We start from the raw sequence: 19,871 nt of genomic DNA on the forward strand, positions 1-19,871 counted from the left end.
TTCCAGATAAGACTCTACCATTTGCCATCCTTTGGATTATGAAGTTCGCTAATTCCAACAACCGCTCTTGGAGACAGTGCTGCATTCTGAAATATGTCACATCATTTGAAGATGTTCAGCATAGATAATTAACAGGTGACCTTTAAATTTATCTCTAAACCTATTCTAATTTATTTTAAAAGAAAAAATAATACCACATGTATAAGTCATCCATGCATCAAAACCAATCACCTAAAGTCAATTCTAGTTCACCTTTAAGTATCAAAAGATTTAAGCCTATTTACAGCTTGAATTTACTAATATTTAGAGGAAAAAATACAGTTTAGCAAATCCTGCCCGAAGTTACAAATCACATAAAGCTTGCCTTCTAAATGTCATAGTGAAGGAAGCTTCTCTGGAAGAGCGGAGCATAGCACAATGGTTGAATCCAATTTCTTAAGAATCTTTGGGAACCAGGGTAAAGAGGTGCATTGCATTCTTTCTCGTGTTTAAAGCACACATTTCTGTAAATGCTTGTTTGCCTTCCCTTTAAACACAACTTTTGACATGACTAAATGCCCTGAAGAATTATTTATTTGAATTGCACTGCACATGTCCTCTTCATTATTTAAGATCCACAACATGCTGAGGAAAATAAATTTGCTTTGATTACCTGCTTTCCAATCAGTGCTTTAGTTTTACATATTTTCCACTTCAGCAAACTGTACTAAAATTACAAAAGCAAATGTAATAACTAGGTAGTTTCTGTTAGAAAATAAAAAGTTAAAAAAAAATCATTGCATGCGGCTGTTCATCTTTTTCTCTCATGCCTATTGCAACAGTCACCATACAAATATGAATACTCATAGACATGGGCTTGTTTTTATAAACCCTAAACAGCTCACCAAAAAATTTCATTTGTTGTGCCTACATCTTAATTATTAAAGACCCAAAGTGAGTTTGAATTTCTTAGGCTGGAAGACATACTTTTTCATATAAGATGGTTTTACATACTTTAAAACCAGAGAAGATACGAGTTGCTGTAAATCAGCATGTTTGCCGACAAAGGTGATTTTATGAAGGTGGATCCTGTGCCAGAGAAGAACAAACAAAATTAAATTGTCCATGCCTCTTGTTAATGCCACCTGGATCTAATATCTTCTGCTTTCTTTGTGCTACCTGGATCTCAGATAATAAGCTGAAGCAGTTCTGTATAGTTGTGGTACAAAAAGTAGATGGTAGAAAAAAACATAGCTTAGCTAAAGACTGTGTTATTTTATTTTATTTTTTTTCTAGTTCATATTATGTTCAGCTATGACATATATTTGAATGCATAACAGAGTAAGAGTCAAGTTAATTTCTGTTGTATTGCTATTAATGTGTTTCAAGTATTTTTAATTTTAAGTTATTAAAAATACATGAGAAATGGTACTAAATATAAGACTAAACTATAGCAAGCACAACATACGTACACACAATCGAATATGGCATGGAATTGGATTGGTTAACACTGAAAACGTATGCATCTGTTGTTAATATGATTCTATGCAATCCTGATCAAAAGCTCTAAGAAATGAACTGAAGGCCCCACTTGACTTTGGGAGGCTGGATCAGTCCTTACAATGACCACGCTGGGTCCTGAGTGCTCTCAAGACACTGTTCTGCAAAGGGCGTCCCCTCAGGCCTGGGAATTAGTGCTTTGTATAGCCTGCTGTACAGCCTGGGCTGTGCATTTCACCCATGCTTAACTTTGATCTGAATAGCAACAGGATTACTCAGCTGCTCTGGAGGTAAGCAGACTCAAAGCCCTTTGCTTGGATCTCCCCTGTGGGTGCTGACCAGAAGGTCAGTTTGAGTTTAGTCAGTATCTCCTTGTTTATCTACTTTTGCTTGATTTCCTGTGTGGATATGGAAGTGATCCTTGAAAATTACCAGCTCTCCTGGATCACACTTCACTCCAGCATCATCTCTCACAGGATTCTTGCAGGCATATTCATGAACAGGCAAAAGTCTGCTCTCCCAAAGTCACATATCAGATTGAATCATTGTAGTAGATAACCACCTTTATTTTAAAAAGTATACACTGTTATTTCTATACGGATGGACCCATAACTGAAACTTGTATAGACTCTAAGCTGATCTGGCTGCTAATGGAGACCCAATGGCTTGTATTACTTGGGCAAAATCAGCAAGTCCCTAGGATACTGGGAAGGCCTCTTTTCCATAGTAAACACCTGTTTTGGTTTGTGATTTCTTCCACTCTCTTCATTCTGAAAGGCAGCTGGTGACATGGTTAGGATATTATCTGTATATGATGTGAAGCACTTGCTTCACAAACACTGGAAGTCCTGATGGTTTGTGGAAAATGAGAGCATATACTCACTTATGAGAATAGCTATACTATCAGAGTATGTGTAGAACTGTTTTTCTACAGTTTTCTCGCAAAATGTAGAGAATGAAGATAATCCTTTCTGGATTATGATGATGATGATGATTAATTATTATTATTCTCTGTGATATCTTGATCTCTACAGTATACCATAGATAGAATTAGCTATCACTATTATTTTTTACTGTAGTCATCATCATGCTGTATTGACCCGTTTAGTAGGAGATACTGAGAAAAAGAGATTTTCTGGCCCTACCAGCAACTAATAATGTACTAGTTAAACATGCAATATTCCTAAACACTGACAAGATGTCTGCTAGGATGTCTTAAACTGCTATGCTTACTTTACACACTAGGTTTTACTAAATATGTAGGAGAAAGCATATGCTGTACTCAGAGCTGATGTTTGAGTGCTAGTATTCACTAAATTACACCTATCACTTCACTATCTTAGCTAGATGATTTGATGTAATATAAACTTCTGCAAAATAAGAAAAAACTTTTTAACACAGTGCTCTAAGATTTAGGTAAACTATATTTAAATGTTTCATACTTAGATCTTTCCTCCCACTACTCAGCTTTGATTTCCTTTCAGAGAATGAACATCTCTGGCTCATGAAGTGCCAAACACATTCTCAGTCCTAAACAAGTTCTAAAATACATGATGCCAATGTAAGCAGTAAGAATAATACCTGTAAAAACAAATGAGAAGGATTTTAATGAAAACCTCTGCATACATTTCAGCATCTAAGAGCCTTCCCTGGAATTAAATTTGCAAAACAAATTCTCTAGTCTCAGTTTTCAGAAGAGTTAATTATCAACTAGCAGACCAATGTCTCACCACATGCAAAATGCTAGGAAAGTCAGAAAACAACATTTATGATTTAGATTAAATATCATAGCTCATGATAATATGGATATATTCTGTGGAAATAACAATTTGCAATGCTCTTTTCCCAGCTGTTTTAAAATCAGCTTCATTTTGGGGTTTTGATCTTCTTCTGTTTAACAAAAAGAACAAAATTTAACACAGCAATCCAGAAATATATTTGTATTTTACTCCATGCTGTATATTTTCAATGTAGGACCTCAAGAGGTTGTACCAGATCAAACCAGAGAGCTCTTTAGTACAGGATCTTGTATCTCTAAGGTAGGCTAATAATGGATACTCGAGAGAAACATATACAAAACAGCACAAGTACACAGAAGGAGTCCATTCTTTTTATACTCCAGCCAACAATGGTTTAAGAGCTTCCTGAGTTGATGATTGCCTACAATACATCATCTTCAATTGACATCAATGCACATGTTACCATGAATATGTCTATTTTTTTTCTGAATCCCCTTGTATTTTTCACGTTATCAACATCCTGTGGCAAGAAAATTCATAATTTCATTGAATTGAAATTGAAATTTATCTCTTCACTGTATTAAAACTTTCAACCTGGTATTATTTGGCACCCTTAATATTGAGGTGAAAATGGTGAATACTTATTTCCTATTCATTCCTTCATTTTACAGTCTCAGTCATCTTTCTACTAAGTTGAAAAATTCTAGTTTAATTTTCCTCCATTCATAAGGAAGATCTCATGTATTTGAAAGAGGTTGGTTATTTTTATTTCAGCAAGTTGCCCATCAAAATAATTTCAGCCTTCAGTCTTCTTAAGTTTTTACAACTAATTTGCCAGTTTCTTCTTCTTTCATTACTTTTTTAATACTGACACAACTTATAATTTCTGAAGAATGTCCCTGTTTTTAGTAGCATCTGTTAGTTTGATGTTAAACTCCAGTGGTTTTTGTGTTTCTTTAGTTACATTTTGGTATTTTTATTTTTTTTCACTCAAAGATATGCATGAACGCTGAACCACTGATGTGCTAACTCTAAGCAGTCTAAGTTTCACTCTTTTAGCTGCCACTTTTAATGTCTTTATAATTGGCATTCTCATTTTAATATCATTCTCCATTTTTGAAGGTAAACAATACTATGTAAGGAGGCTGAACGGCGACCTTATTGCTCTCTACAGCTACCTGAGAGGACATCGTAGAGAGGTAGGTGCCGGTCTCTTCTCACAGGTAATTAATGACAGAACAAGAGGGAATAAACTCAAGCTGCACCAGGATAGGTTTAGGATAGATATTAGGAATTTTTTTTTCATGAAAGGGTTTTCAGACATTGGAATAGACTGCCCAGGGAGGTGGTTGAATCACCATCCCTTAAAGTGCTTAAAGGTCATTTAGGTGCGGTGCTTGGTGATATGGTTTAAGGGTGTACTTGGTAGAGTAGGGTTGATGATTGGAATTGATGATCTCAAAGGTCTTTTTGAACCTGAATTATTCCATGATTCTATGATTCTATGTGTATTTTCATATGCCTGCTTTCGGGATTACTTCTTTTCTTACAAGTTTTCTGAGTATTTTCTCCAAGTAACAAACGGGTTTTGTTATTCAAAAACATAGTCTCTGCACTATGCCTCTAAATTACATTTCTCCTGTTTATTTGGATAAATGACCAGCCAAAGGGACCAAATTTACTATTGCTGCTCCTTTACAGCTTTGCTAATCCCCCTTGACATTTTGTGGTCATAAGTGCTACCTGAGTCACGTTGCTAGTTATTTACTTCTTTGAACACTTCCTATTTGGGCATGAAAACTCAATTAATTTAAACTGGATGGTACACTTTGACAGTATTAACCTACTTACTTTAATTAAATTATTCTTTTTTGAGTATATACTATCCTCTAGAATTATATAAAAAAGAAGTAGGTGTATGTTCACGTCAACTAATCTACAATGTATATGGAACTTCCTCTGAAAGGGGCAATCCCAGCCTGGATCATAGCATCCACAGTTACCTTGAAGGCCATCCTTCTGATGCCTCTCCAGACAGAGCTGCCTTCTGACGCTTAAGGAACCTGGAAAGGGTAAATATAACGCTGCACTTCCCCACTCAATGAACTTCCCATAAGAGGCTGTTTGAAGGCCAGTACAAGTAGTAGTTCTTCAGCTGTGATGGCTGGAAAACAACATACAGTTTGTTGGGTCTCTAAAGCACCAACCACAACACACTGAGCACCCATGTGATATAACAAGGGATTTGGGTCTTTGTTTCTGTCTTTGTTTAATAAACTGTAAAATAATATAATTAGATCATGAAAAGATCAAACATACACATTTGATAATCCACACAGTCATTTGGAGTACATTTATAAACAGAGGATCCAGACATGTTTTCTCCTCTGTGCACATGGAAAAGCATGCCTCATCCTGTCTTACAATCTACATTAAAAATTTACAGAAAGCCAAAGAGTTTTTTATGTTCAAAGCTGGTTGTTTTAAGGGGGACAGAAAGAGGAATTGTTTGGTCATAGGGAGATACAGAAACTAAAGGTCCTGTCTAGTATATTTCATTTTTTCTTTTGCAATTTTTCAGACATGTGGAGTGGAGGTTTCTAACACTCTTTTTTTTTTTTTTCTTCCACACTTCCTTTAAAGGATTTGCCCTACAGTTCTGTAACGGAAGAAAAGAAAAAGAGTAGTGCTCCACCAACACAAATCTGGTGGCCAATAATAAGTTGCAGCAAAAAAGTTTTAAGACAGTGAAGACAAATAAATCTGCTTTCTGAGTGTTATTCCCTCTCCATAATCCAGCGCTTAGAATCATGTTGAAAAATCTGGACCTTCCTGACTCATGGATGCCAGTTTTCAGGCACACACATGGATTTTTAAAGACTCAGTTGTATACTAGACAAATTACCTGATTCAAGCTAATCATGTACAACTTTCAATGTTGTTCAGGGTGCCAGACTGAATCTGGAAACACCCAAAGCTAAATTATTGTGAATGACTCAAGAAGAGGATCAAGTGATTCTCACTTAAATGAAGTTGGAACACATAATCTCTAATTCATCTATAATGTGCATAACTATAATAATTTTGGAAGACCAGTTTTCCTTCTATTTGCATTTTAATGTACAGAAAAAATAGAATGCAGTTCTATATATTGTTTGCAATCACATGTAACATTTTTAATAATATCTGTATATATTTTAGCAGGATTTTTTATTGTTATCATTTGATTTACTTATTTTACTGTCTCTTTTTGTAAGTTTCTGCGTCACTCTAGGCTAAAACATACAAATCATATTGCACACTTAGTTTTCAGACTCATTTTTTAAATTGTTTGTATAGTTTCTGTTCCTTGTTGACTAAGTTTCGCTCATACTTTCAAAAAGCAGCAGCTGCTTAGTGTTGCAAAGGCCTAATTTCGAAGCAGAGGCTTGCGGGCTGAGCGCTGGAATGCTGGCGTGGCCGGTTGGTGCTCCAGCCAGAATTCTGACTATTTACTGACAGCTGAGGTGACTACGAGTCCTCCCCGCATGAAAGTGGTCTTCTCATATTTCTGAGAGAAGAGAATTTAGCACGTATGTGCACATGTCTTTGGTAATTCTCTTCTGAAAAAGAGAACTTATGTTGGGTCAGACAATGATGTGCAGACTACACAAATGTATTATTTATGAGTAGTGCTCAGGATGGCCTTTGGGAAACACACAGGCAAACACGTTCCAGGCCCTTAGGAGCTTACATGTCTAATAGCAGACCTGACAAAATCAGTGGGAGCTGCAAACAATAGATGGAGAAATGAGAAAACAGACAGGTGTAGTTTTCAAGATCAAAGGTAAATTAGGTAGTTTGTCATACGTGTCCTTCCAAAATATTTCCTCACCCTGCTAAGTAATCCACTCCAAGCCAGTGGAATTTCCTCACATGGCAAAAAAGCTCTGAACTACTTTCACAAACATCTCATCTTTTTTAGTCTCCAAATTGCACCATGTTTAAGTCCTCTCGTACATGCCTTTCCGCACTCCCCACCTTGGATTTCACATCCCATGAAGACAAATTCTCTGTGGCTTCCCAGTTCTCCCCAGGGCTAACTTCCCATGAGTAAAAGAAAAGATACCACACTGATCTCAGTGAATTTGGATGTCTGAATTCCTCCTTCTATATTAAGATATGTCAAAAGACCCAATGACTTCAATTGATGAATGATGAGGTTATGGCACTTTGTTGTCATGTTGAGGTTTCAGGATGGCTGAACTTTCAAGGTTCCTATTTTCTACTAGAATTAATAATACTTACAATCGTAATCTAACCAAAACCTGACCATTTCAATGGCAAAATGGTATAGAGGGTTGGTAAACATTTACAATATATAGACATGGGCAAGATACGGTAGGATACAGAATTCTTAATATTGTTTTCATAGCAAAAAGGGAATATTTTATGGAAAATTGCATCTGACATTAACCCTAGTAATGAGTCCTCGAATAACAGTGACCGATCAGAAGGCTTCTGATATCACTGAAGCCCCATTAACAAATTTGCAGTAAAAATGCAAAGCCACTTAGAAAGAAAAGGACACTTCCCTTAGTAGTTTATCCACAGCTACAAGAATAGGCATTGGACACTCCAGAATTCAGCTACTGATTTCTATTAGAGGTAACTAAATAACAACATCCAAAACCTGTTCTTAATCTTATCGTCACTTTTGTGCAACACAAATTATTTATATTTTTAAAATTTAAGTCTTCTATAGACATTCCACAGAAAACATTGCACAAAGCACAGTTGTCTGCTGTGTTTTCTGAGCAATACTGTGATAGAGAAAATGGCTATCAATCAGTTTTGTGCTGGCAGATTATTGATCATACCTGTCTTCTGAATCACTGGACACTATGGATTTTTGCTGAGACCGTTAAAAGACCAGCCTCAAGCCCTCTGTGCTCTGTATATACTGACAACATTCTCACATTCGAATTTATGTGCATGCCAATAATGGCCACAAGGAGAAAACAAAATCTTAAAAAGACATTTTTGAAGCAGGTGGTTTAAGCACAGGAAATTAGAGAAGGATAAAAAATGCTTATAAATATGCAAATTTTTAGCTAGTCATTCAAACAGAGAGCATGAGATGAGTGCCCAGAATGTATACAGTATTTTTCAACAGACAATTTTTGTTTCACTGGAAAGGCTTTAATTTTCAAAATAATTTTCTTTACAGAGAAAAATAGTTTGCAGCTGTGTCAGAACTAAAGAATTCATCAGGTGGGCTGTTAATCACCCTCTCCTAAGGCTCAGGTCAGAATAACCAGAGAACTAACTGTAATTTGTGTTCTTGTCCCACTGCTATCCCTGCACTGCCAAACAGCACAGAAAGCAAACCACAGGTTCTGCTACACCTGAAGTTCTTAAATTAAAAACATTGATATTTTGACTGCAGTCTGAGCAGGTATATGAGAGGGGGGCTTCCTTCATATTCTCCTTCTTTTTCTCATTCAAACAATAGCTGCTAAAATTTAGCTTATGGTTCATGCAACAGAACAATACCAATCGTTGAACCGTCATCTTGTATAAATGAGGACATTGAATCTTCCTATTATGAAGCCCCCTTTTCAGTTGTTTAAAACCTTGCCAAATTTTGACTGTTTATGCTGCACATTTCAGTGATGGGAAATTTTACCAAAAATATTTCTGTTACTTCTCACAGTAACATTCAAGAAAAAAAGTGCTGCCTGTTTCTTCTAGAGAGTAAAGCAATATTGAGGCTTAGCTGAGGAGAGGCAGCTGTGGGATTCAGGTAGAAGGAAGCCATTGTATGACTGTTTTGTGTTTTTTTTTTTTGTTACCCTATGTATTGCCTGCTAAGGAGCTATCAATACTTGTTTATTTCCAGAGAGGGAAGCAACCACTTAACATGTAAGAAACAGTAATTTTGTGCTTTTGACATCTGTGCAAGAACATATTCAAAAGTACCCAACTTTGCATCTCTTGAAAGTCTCAGTTCATACAAACTCAATAGCTTCTTCCTGGTAAAACTCTCAGAACAGTCTGTCTTCATGAACATGAAGGACTAAAATGAATGTGGAGAACACTGGCAACAACTAGCCTATAGGAAACTCTCGGTGCTTCTATTGAGACCTCATTTCTTCTCTGCCTTCAGTGTTATGCCCTCCCGATCTAGAGAATCACCCCAAAAGCATTTGACTCAAATGTAGAATGATCAAATATGATCAAAAAAGAAAGGGAAGGATATTCAGGCACAGGGAGAGGTGTTGGAAACTGACTTGGAGAAAGGATGAGTTAAACACATTGTGCAGAAATTTGAGTGACGGGAACAGGAAAAGACAAATATGAGAGGTTCAGAAGAAGATATCAGAGGGAAATGGGATCATATACAGAACCTAGGGTCAGAGAACAAACAGAGATGAAAAGGTCAGGAGCAGAGGGGACTAGGAACCTACTACAATGGAATCTTGTTCTATAGCATCTGTAGGAGTTTGATATCCTCGTCCAGCAAGTCACCTAGATAACACAGGAGAGAAGGGGTGCACAGTAAAGACCTCATGCTGAATGAAAGTTTGTGGAATTGGAAAGCAACAGAATTAAGTTCACCGGAAATCATATTTGGTTATATGAGCATATTTATTATGACTCAAACTCCAAAAATCATATATTACATTTTCTGCAAGATTTTTGCCTTATTTCATCTTCTGGGGTTTTTTCATTTTTTTACTGCAGTATGTTAATTTTATTTTTTGGAAAAGCAAATAGTATGACTTGTTCTTTGCTTCTTTCTGTCATGTCCCCCACCCCCCCTTTAAAAAATCATTTTCTTTAATTACTTATAATGAGATTAAAAATGGTTAAAATTGGCTAAAACTGTTTAACATGGATAATCTTAAAACTTTTTGTAAACCTACCCTGTTTACAAAGTTTCTTGGAGACTTGCACACTGCTGTTGAAATTTGGTGAGTACTGAAGTTATTATTTTGGATAAAATTTTACTCTCTTATGATGTTATTAAATTAGTAATAGGCTTCAAAAACAATGAAATGATATCACAAGTACCAGATGACAAGCCTTGAGTAGAAATAGTTGTGTAGGAGGTTCTTTTCTAAATATGAATGTGCTAGTCTCGCCCCACCAAAACTATGGAGTACTGGATAATGCTTTGTTAAATTATGCAACACTTTCAAAACACAGACATTTGGGAATCAGTTCTCATACAGGAAACTGTAAAAATTACTTAAAATCCATATACTGTATAAGGAGACTTTAGCTGGCAACATTCTTCTATCTTTTACTAAAAAATAGGCTATGTTATTGTGTTGTTAAAGTTCATATGCCCTTCATATACTGGAAGTTTTGAAAGGGTCCAATGTTTTTACAATTTCTAACTTTGAGGCTCTATTTTAATGCCACTTCCTTTAGCTTTCATTCTGATTCCCAGGATTTACAGAAAGAGAACATACTACCTACGTGTAAGAGATTTTAGATAAGGATGCAACTGTCTTCATTCTTTACATTTTTCAGTCTGTATTTCCTGCTAATGTAATTTGAATAAGCCAATTACATTGAAATCTAGTCCATTGCCATGCAAATAAGTTCATGAGTGTAGATGTCTCTGTGTTCTGTGGAAGTGCATGGGGAGTAAATTTGGTCTGCCATTTGTACAAGGGGTCTGCACAGAACGCTGGGGTCATGCTCGTTTCTGAGGTTCCATTTGCACTATATTGGAAGATTTCAGGCAGATAAGACATTTAAAGAAAATAAGGCCTTTAAAAAGTACTGAAACACTGAAAATATAGGCTGAATACTGTTTCCTAGGTGCAGGCTGCAAACATGTAGTTTAGACATGCAGTTTAAATATGAGATTTTTCTAAAAAATAATGCCCAGGAAAATATCACTTGGAACTTGATGAAAATATCCACAAATGCCCATTGTGTACAGTTTAAAGGTGATCAGAAGTGCTATTATAAGACGTGTTTTATTTGACTGTTAAATCTCTTTATTGGTGAGATCATATGCACAATTAAACTTCAGTCACACTAACCAGGAACTCAAGAAAAAAATTACTTATTTTCAAAGTCACAGGACTACTTGATGGTCTTTAAGTGCTAGTCACCCTAAGAGAGGATAATTTTTTCAGCTGCCGCTTCTTCACACAGTGGCACTGATGACAGTTTAACTGTATGGCCTCTGTGCATTACACTTGCTTCACTTCCCTGTAGGGCATATGAAGTCAAATAATTGGGATTTCTTCAGGAAACTGTATGCCAGGCAAAGAACAACAATTACTATTCTACTTGAAGGAGACATTCCTGAGACAACATTACTGTAGGGCTCTATGTGCAAGGTGACACTCACAACTGCTGAATTCCACAATTAGTCTGTAAACAATGGAGATGTGGGCTAAATGGAGAAACTTGCCAAATTTGCTGATGTAAGGATTGTTGGAAACAAACAGGGGTAAATATAAATGCCTTGGTATGTGAACACCTACAACAACAATTATCCACTCCCTCCCGAGTTTAGCAGGTTGAGTTCCCACATTATAACACTCTTAGTTTTGGGAGAAAGCCAGGTATCAAATTCTGTTCTAGAGAGGAAAGAAAAAGACCAAATCACTTAATGTCTGACATATCACATCAATAATGGCCCAGTGTAATTTTATCTAAAGATACACAACATAATGCTAAACAGCACAAACTTGATCTCAGTTTCCTTTTCTTTTAAAGGCAAAGTATACAATGCAACTGCCTACAGAGACATGCAAGCTGTTGGAATCAACAGCTTGGGGAGTGAAATCATGGCCACATCGAAGAAAATAATAACTTTATTTTTAAAAAATCTCTTGAAGATACTAGAGATCATCATTATACTAGAAAACTCTAGAAATAGTATATATATCAGGAAAATACTTTTTTAAAAGTACAGTTACTTGACATTCAGTTATTTTACCAGATCTCAGCGGCTGTAATAATACATCCAAAATAAGAATGACTATAAAATTATGTTTATGGCTGTGTGAAAAAAACAATTATTCTCCCATACACTGTAGTATTAAGAAATCAGAGAAAAAAGCAGTAATAAACTCTTGCAGCACTCAATTGTAATCCTTTACAAATATGAATTTCACTTTACTTTGTTTCTAAATAAAACCAAATTCTTTCTAAGCCTCCAATCTTGATGCAACTTCTTTTCAAATTTCCTTTTGGTAGTTATGAAGCACCGTAGAAAATCTGTGATTACCAAACAAGCTTATTTTACATAGGAGGTGTTCTGATACCATAGTGACAGCAACGATACAAAACCTTAAGTAGACCATTGTTTATTTTCTCCCTCAGTTTCCTATTTGTGTTCCTTGTGGGAATTTTGTGTCATTAAACGCAGAGCTAGGCATAAGAGGTATAAGAACACTAGTGGGATTTTTTGTATCCTTTTCAATAAACATGAAAATTATTTTTGTCTAAAGAATTTTTTGCCTGAATATCTACTTTATGTTTTTGTTCTATCCAGTGCCTCCTTCTTCTGAATGCTTAATTTTCAGTCTCTGTTTTGTAATAGCAACAAGTCAAGTTTTCCAAGACGTGCAAACCCAGTATCTTGAATTGTTACACACAGAGCCTGAGACTCCCGGTGTGAGTTCACAGCACTTGTATCAAATGCATGTCAGGAGTCCATCCAGAAAAATTTCTGTGCATCCAAAAGGTAACTGTGACAAACAACACTAGCCTTTGAGCCAGGACTTCACTTTCAGTTAAGTATATTTTTCTGTGGTAGACACAGTGGCTCTGTATAAGCTCAAGATCTTAGGAAAAAAACTCTGATGTACATGTATCTCACAAGGAGATCTAGTCCAAAGACAAGGACATTTGATCTTGCACATACTTTTCCCAAACTTCCCATTGCCTTCTGCTTCAGGAGGTACTCATACTCAAATCAACAGGACTTCACATATGCTTAAAGACGTGCACAATGGCTTTCTGAGCTTGAGGTCATCCTTTAAATTTTTATTAAATAAGAGAAGCTTGTAATCTGATGTTAAATAGTGGGCCAGATCTCACGAACTACTCAGCTTTTACTCAGTCAATGCAGCTCTGTTTGACTGACGACCTCAGGGTTTTGCAAGCCTGATTTTTGTGAAAAAAACCTGTACAGTATGTCAAAGCTGGTATGTCCACTAGTTCCGCTAAGAACACAGATGATGGCCCTGCAGGCAAGAACAGTAAATCAGTTGCAGAGTAGAGCCAGGTTCACTTTTGTGGCACACAAAACCTGTTCCTAATATAAATGGCTGGGGAAAATGCATACAGTATGATGGAATTAAATAACAAAAGTTCTTCCTCAGTGACAATGACTGAAATACAATTTATCAGTAATGCAAGGTACACAATACCCTCACTGGACTACAACTCAACTTTAAATACTCTTACCTTATAACTCATGAAATGACTACACAGCACATTAATTTCTTTTCTTTCTTTTTCTGCTTAGTGCAATGCTTTTGTTTTGGTTTGTTTTCTTTTAAATGATAAGAAAAATTTTTCCAATGAGCACCATGTTTATGAACTGAAGACATGCTTAATTAAAGTCAGTGTCAAGAATGTTCATTAGTACTTTGGGGATCATAAAATATATGAAATATACAATTATCGGTGTAAATATTTTATAAGCTAGTTTCTGCTCCCACCCACCTTTTTTCCTCTCTGCTGCTGATAGCTTCAAAATCAATTTAAAGTGCTTTTTGAGTCTGAATAAATTGCCTCAGAACTGTCATTTGAATAATGCATAACTTCCTACTGAAACTAAAAATATTTATTTAAATCATGTAATGAAAAAAAAAACATTTAAAGTGGGTGGAGGCTGTCCTGAAAATCGCTGGAACCAATTTATTACCCTGATGTACGTATCCAATACTTTGGTCAATACCTTCAGCACCGTACAAACATCTCAGCCCTCCCTGGTCACTATTTCTTGCAGTGGGGACACTTGTTCTACTTAGGCAGGCTCTGTGTTGAATTCATTCTCCACCACACTTTCATGCAAACGAGAATCTATTTCACAACACTACGTACAGCCCACGTGCACTTTCGGTGCCTGTCTCATTCACTGAAACAAACAGGTAACAATGGTACATAACAACACATTTCACTCGGACGCAGTCATTCCAAAACCCTAGGCTAGCCAGGCTGTGAGAAGGGGAAGTAGTAGAGAAAGGAGACAAGTATCGCATTTCTTCAGGTTAAATCTCTAGGCTCTGACGGGAGTGTGAACGCAAATGGAAAGCAAAAGAAACAAGCTTCTACTCATGTACAGAAACCTGCAGCTCTGTGTTAGGACAGCAGAGAGATACCACAGTGTGTAGGTTCAATCAAGAGCCTGGAAAAGAAATCTCAATTTCTTGTGCTAAAAAAACCACACAAACCAACCTTCCCCACTTTTATCCAAACCTCACTACATATCATTTGTGATCAGATACAACCCCTTGAACATCCCCTTTTCCTCCCCTTTCTCCCTGCTCCCCATGGGGATCCAGCACCTGGGGACCTCTCTGTCCTGCAGCTATTCTGGCAGGCTTACATGGTAAATCTGGTAGAATGCAGGAACACCACAAACAGATGCTTTCTCTGAAAATTTGAGTAGACCCTGTGAGGCTTGTTTCTCCATGACCAACAGCAATCAGATTTCAGTTTCATAATCCAAATAACAGCTTACATAATAGCTATGCAGTCTGCGGTGGTGGACTGAGGTCTTACAGTAAGGGGACATGTAACATGTTATCTCATCAAGAGATTAACACCAAGATTTCTTCCCCTGCCCCGACCCTTTATTCGTGGTAAAGCCTCAAACTCTCAAAACCTTTCCTTTGTTATAAATTCAAGCAACATAATCACTTCACATTTCTTAGCTAATGAACTGTACGCGTCTCTTTCCTTTTCTCTCCCCCTTCTTGGACATGCAATGACATCAGAAGATTATGTTTAGTCTAATCAAGTCAAGGAGATACAAACATTCCTGAAAATATACTCATTCCTTCCTGCTCAACGGATTAATAGCATTTGATTTGACATGACTATACGTTTACACACTTCCAATAATTTCTAAAGTGATACCTTTTAAAAAAGGAAGGAATAATAAAAAAGTTATTGTATATTCTGCATGACTAAGTGATACATTGTTTTTTTTCAGTATTCACAATCTGTTTTCATGTGTTGGTGCTAACAGTTGTGAACAAAAATCAACTCCAGTATTGTAGCACTAATGTGGAACAGTCTGGCCTCCACCTAACCCTGAAGATAATTATGCTGAAACAATAGTGATGAGCATTCAGCTAACTAGCTCTAACAAGGGAAGACTGCTGCTGCCATTCATCAAAAGGGCCATTTGGATAATGAGGAGAGATGGCTACTGACATATTTCAGCAGGGGAGACCATCCTGCTGGGAGCTTCTTTCAAAATGCCAAATTCTATCAATTTAAAAAGCAAACATCATGCTCTCTTTGGTTTGTCCGGTGATCTGAGGAGTAGACATATAAGTCATACAGTACCGCCCAAATTGGAAAAAAGAGCTGGAAGAGACACCTAAAGAGGAAAAAATGCCCTAGTGTACATATCATTGTAATCTTCAGTCTCCTGAAAGGACTAATCCTAATTATGAGCTACATGACTGCTGTCAGTCAGGGAGAGCAAATCCCTTGCTTTCTGTAAGAAGCTACTAATCTGATTATTGATTTACAATTCTGGTGATTAGTTAAAGAATGTGCATCTCAAGGAATCTGAATGTCCCAACTGGACAGAGAGTGAAACAGCTATTTAGAAGAAAAGCTTTGCTTCAAATAAATGCAGTTTCAAAACATATTTAGACTAGCAAATACTGTGTGCCAGAATTGCTTTTGTAGGTAGTGTCTGGTACGACAGCCACTTTATCACAGCAGGCTTTCTGAAATAACAATAGGGAAGATAAAATGGCAATGGACCATTCAAGTACAAATCAGTACAAATATGTTGTACTGGCTTGTGTGTCCTGTCTGAAGGCGATTTCTCCCATTTAAAACTTGTAGTTGCAATGATAGCGGGGAAATGTATTTTAATTCACCTGTGGAATATGTAAAAGGAGGTATCATTTCACAGGAAAAAGGAAACAAAGGGAGTGTATGTAGCATTTTCCAGTTACTTGCTATTGCAGGCAGAAAAATTGCAGGAACCTTCCATGCAATAAACAGTCTTGACTGGTGAGACTACTGTCGGTTCTCATACTCATTTTTGTCACCAACAAATATGCTGATTTTGGAAAAAAAAGCCATCGTGAACAGAGGTACTTTCCAGACTAACTGGCAAGAACCACGTTCAAAATTCCTCCAACATCCACTGTCAGCTGCTGAAGACAGTGAAAATCACAAGCAGCACAGGTTCAGCTCCTCTGCTGTCAGGAAGTCAGGGGCTTCTGTCTCTGCTGGCTTGCTACACAAGGGGGAATATATTGACTTTCTTAAAATGCTCACTAACAAATCAGTACTATAAGGCAAAGAAGATACTAAGATAATAGGTGAAAAAGAAAAGCACCTGGAGGACCTGGAAATTCAATGGGACATTCATAAAAGCAAACACGAGTTCAGTGAAACTAATCTCCATAGGTTTCTTCTACAGTCCATAGAGGGTATGAAGTTCCTCCACAAAGTTATTCTGAACAGGAGCTTGGGAACTGTTTCTGGCAGGACCTATCTTTCTCCACAGACTGTATCAGAGACCTACAGAAATCAGCTTCAATAGGCTAGAATTCATCTCTCGACATGCTCTGTACAATGAGCCCACTTCCGAACGGTTGTGTTAAGTAGTCAGCTATTCTCTTCCATATCCAAAGGGTCAATTTCAAAGAAGCATTTTGGGGTGCTGGAACTTATAGCTAAAAATTGGAAAAACTTCTGAGGGCAAAAAATCTTTTTGCATTGTGCTGGACCCTGGTGTTCAAAAAGGGTTTTGTATTCCTCACCTAGAATTCAAATAAGCACACATTTTTCCAGTAATAATTGTAAAACAAGTCCATGAGTCTTTAAAAGTTTCAGGCATTATTCTGTCTAAAAATAGAGTGTGACAACGTAAACTTATGTAGCAGTTAATAATTTTAAAATCTAAAAACTTATCATGCATGTACCTAGGTTTCCGTTACATTAGTTGGACTCTATCACAGAACAGCGTGTTTCTATTGAACTTTCTGTCTTCTTCTGCTGAAGCCATTGGAAGAGGCTGATAATAGTGTACTTGGTTTCTTTGACATGTTGCTTTCTTTGACATGTTTGAAGGCAAGAGAGAACTCCACAGCTTGCTGAGTGCCATTAGGCAGCAGATAACTAATGTTATACCTCACATAAAAACTGTTAATTGAAACTGGTTACAAACTCATTGACTTCTTTCGGCACAACATGATTTTTGCTATGTGCATTTCTAAGTTGATTATCTCTGTGAAAGACAAGCTGTTAGCTGTGTTTATATTGTGTATTCCTAGTACCAATTTATGTTTTCTTACTGCTATGTGAAAAATGTAGAAATAGAAAAGGAAAGATTATTTGCCTTTCCTCGTGTCATACATGATCTTGACTAATTTGATACTAGAACTGGAATCAAAGGAGCCTAGTAAAAGGTCCCATATCTAATCCTTTCCCACGTTCAGTCTTACCTTGATCTCTGAAATACTTTCATTCTCTCCTTAGGGCATGAATACTTATAATACTTAGTATTATAAAATTTACATGTCTGTATTTTTGTAGTAGAGGCAAATTAAGGAAAAAATTCACAACAACAAACTTCCACAGTGATGACAGATCATTTCATATTTCTAGTCATGCTGAACTATGGGAAAATCAAACTCACTGCAGTTATGTGTAAATGCTTACAGAAATACATCTTGGCTCAAAACCCAGGCATGCAGCATAGTTTCGCCTTAATAAAGCTAACTGTCTCTAATATTTGGAGACAGTAACAATAACTCTTTTACTTTAAGCATGGCCTTTTGGACTATATAACATTCAAATACAAAACAAACAAACCGCTCACATTTCTCTCTGTACTAATGATAAAACAAAAGAACAGGGTGGTGCCATGTTGGCAGCACCGCCAGATTTCACCAATCTCTGTCATTTTTGGCAAATAATGAATTGACTCAGCCCCTCTAAAGACCTCATGTGAGGTTATAGATGTGCTATTACTGTAGAGCTAAAAAATACTGCTGTGGTGTTTACAGAAAGCACTTGCTCAGATTATTCTATTTGAAGTCAATTAGAAGAATCCTCTGATCTTGCTGGCATGGGTTCTCACAGCAAACACGAGACAGTTATTATCACCAACATCGAAGAATGCAGCTATCCCAGCAGAATGCAAAGGCCAATTTAAAGAGCTATTCACTCTCTGTGTTGATGATTATGGCTTATATGTCTGCTTTGCAAAGTTAGGATGAAATGATTGCCTCTAACCATTATGCAGACAAGCAAAGGTTGTCAACTACCTGCCAGTTTTCACAGTACAATTCATGTATCTGCTGGACATTGTGGTTCCACACAGTGTTGTTACTTGTTTCGTACTTTCTGAAACATTACCAGTGTCCAACATACCACAGTTTTGAAGAATGCAGCAACTCAAGCACAGAAAGAGAATGTGGGTTGATATGAGATTTTCTCATTCATTTTTAACTTGCTTTTTTTGTTTGTTTTCATTGCTCCCACAAACTCAATCATGAACTGTTTCCTGTCCTGGTTATACTGAAAAGCACTTATTTGCAAAGCTTTCCACAGGAAAACCAGGTTGCATGCACATACCTGCATCTCTCTGTCTCACCTATATGAACATAGGGATATATAATACACAAACAAAATATAGTACACAAAGTTACCACATCTGCCACGTGACTGATAGACAGAAAAGGACAGTCTTAAGATCTCCCATGCTAGGCTGCAAGCCCTAAAATATATGTACAAGGCAAATTTAAAAGTATTCTGGAGTAGAGGTGATGTTCTTTGTTTTGCCTCTTCTATATAATTTTTTACAAGTTTTCTTAGTCACGCTACTCCTTTTCAAAGCATTTCCCATCAAATGCTAAAGCCCACCTCGTCCGCTCAAGGGAATGTCTCTAGCTACAAGGCTTCAACAGGAGATGACACATCTCCCGTCACCTCTGCTACTTCTGAAAACATCGTGTAACATTAGATCAGGTTTGTATTCGTTTTCTCATGTGCACAGACATTGATCTAAGCACACAATTATCATTCTTGGATACACATTACCTTGCAAAAGGAAGAATATTGGCAAGAACCTTATAATATTATAAGATTAATGCTTCTCTAAGTGCTATAATGCAACAGCAAGAAACAAAAGTTTCTAAATAAGAAAATGAAAGAAAGAGGTAAATATTCTTTGAGGAAAGAAGTTAACCTTAAGGCTCTAAGGGCATTTAAGAGGCCACTGACAGACTTTAGCAAGCTTATAAGTTACAGCATTTCCCTTGTATATTCACTATGTTGCTTTGCTCTTCATGTCAGCAGCTCTAGAGAATACAGCCCTTTCTGTCGGCAGTTCTGCCTACTGTTCCCAAACTCAGGAGAGACTTCACAGAGGGCATCTCTGTCCCTATGCGATGGAGTACCTGTTTTCAAGGCATTTTGCAAAATACA

Source organism: Leptosomus discolor, chromosome 1, assembly GCF_034619465.1.
Source record: "Leptosomus discolor isolate bLepDis1 chromosome 1, bLepDis1.hap2, whole genome shotgun sequence".
In the NCBI taxonomy this organism is placed as follows: Eukaryota; Metazoa; Chordata; class Aves; order Leptosomiformes; family Leptosomidae; genus Leptosomus; species Leptosomus discolor.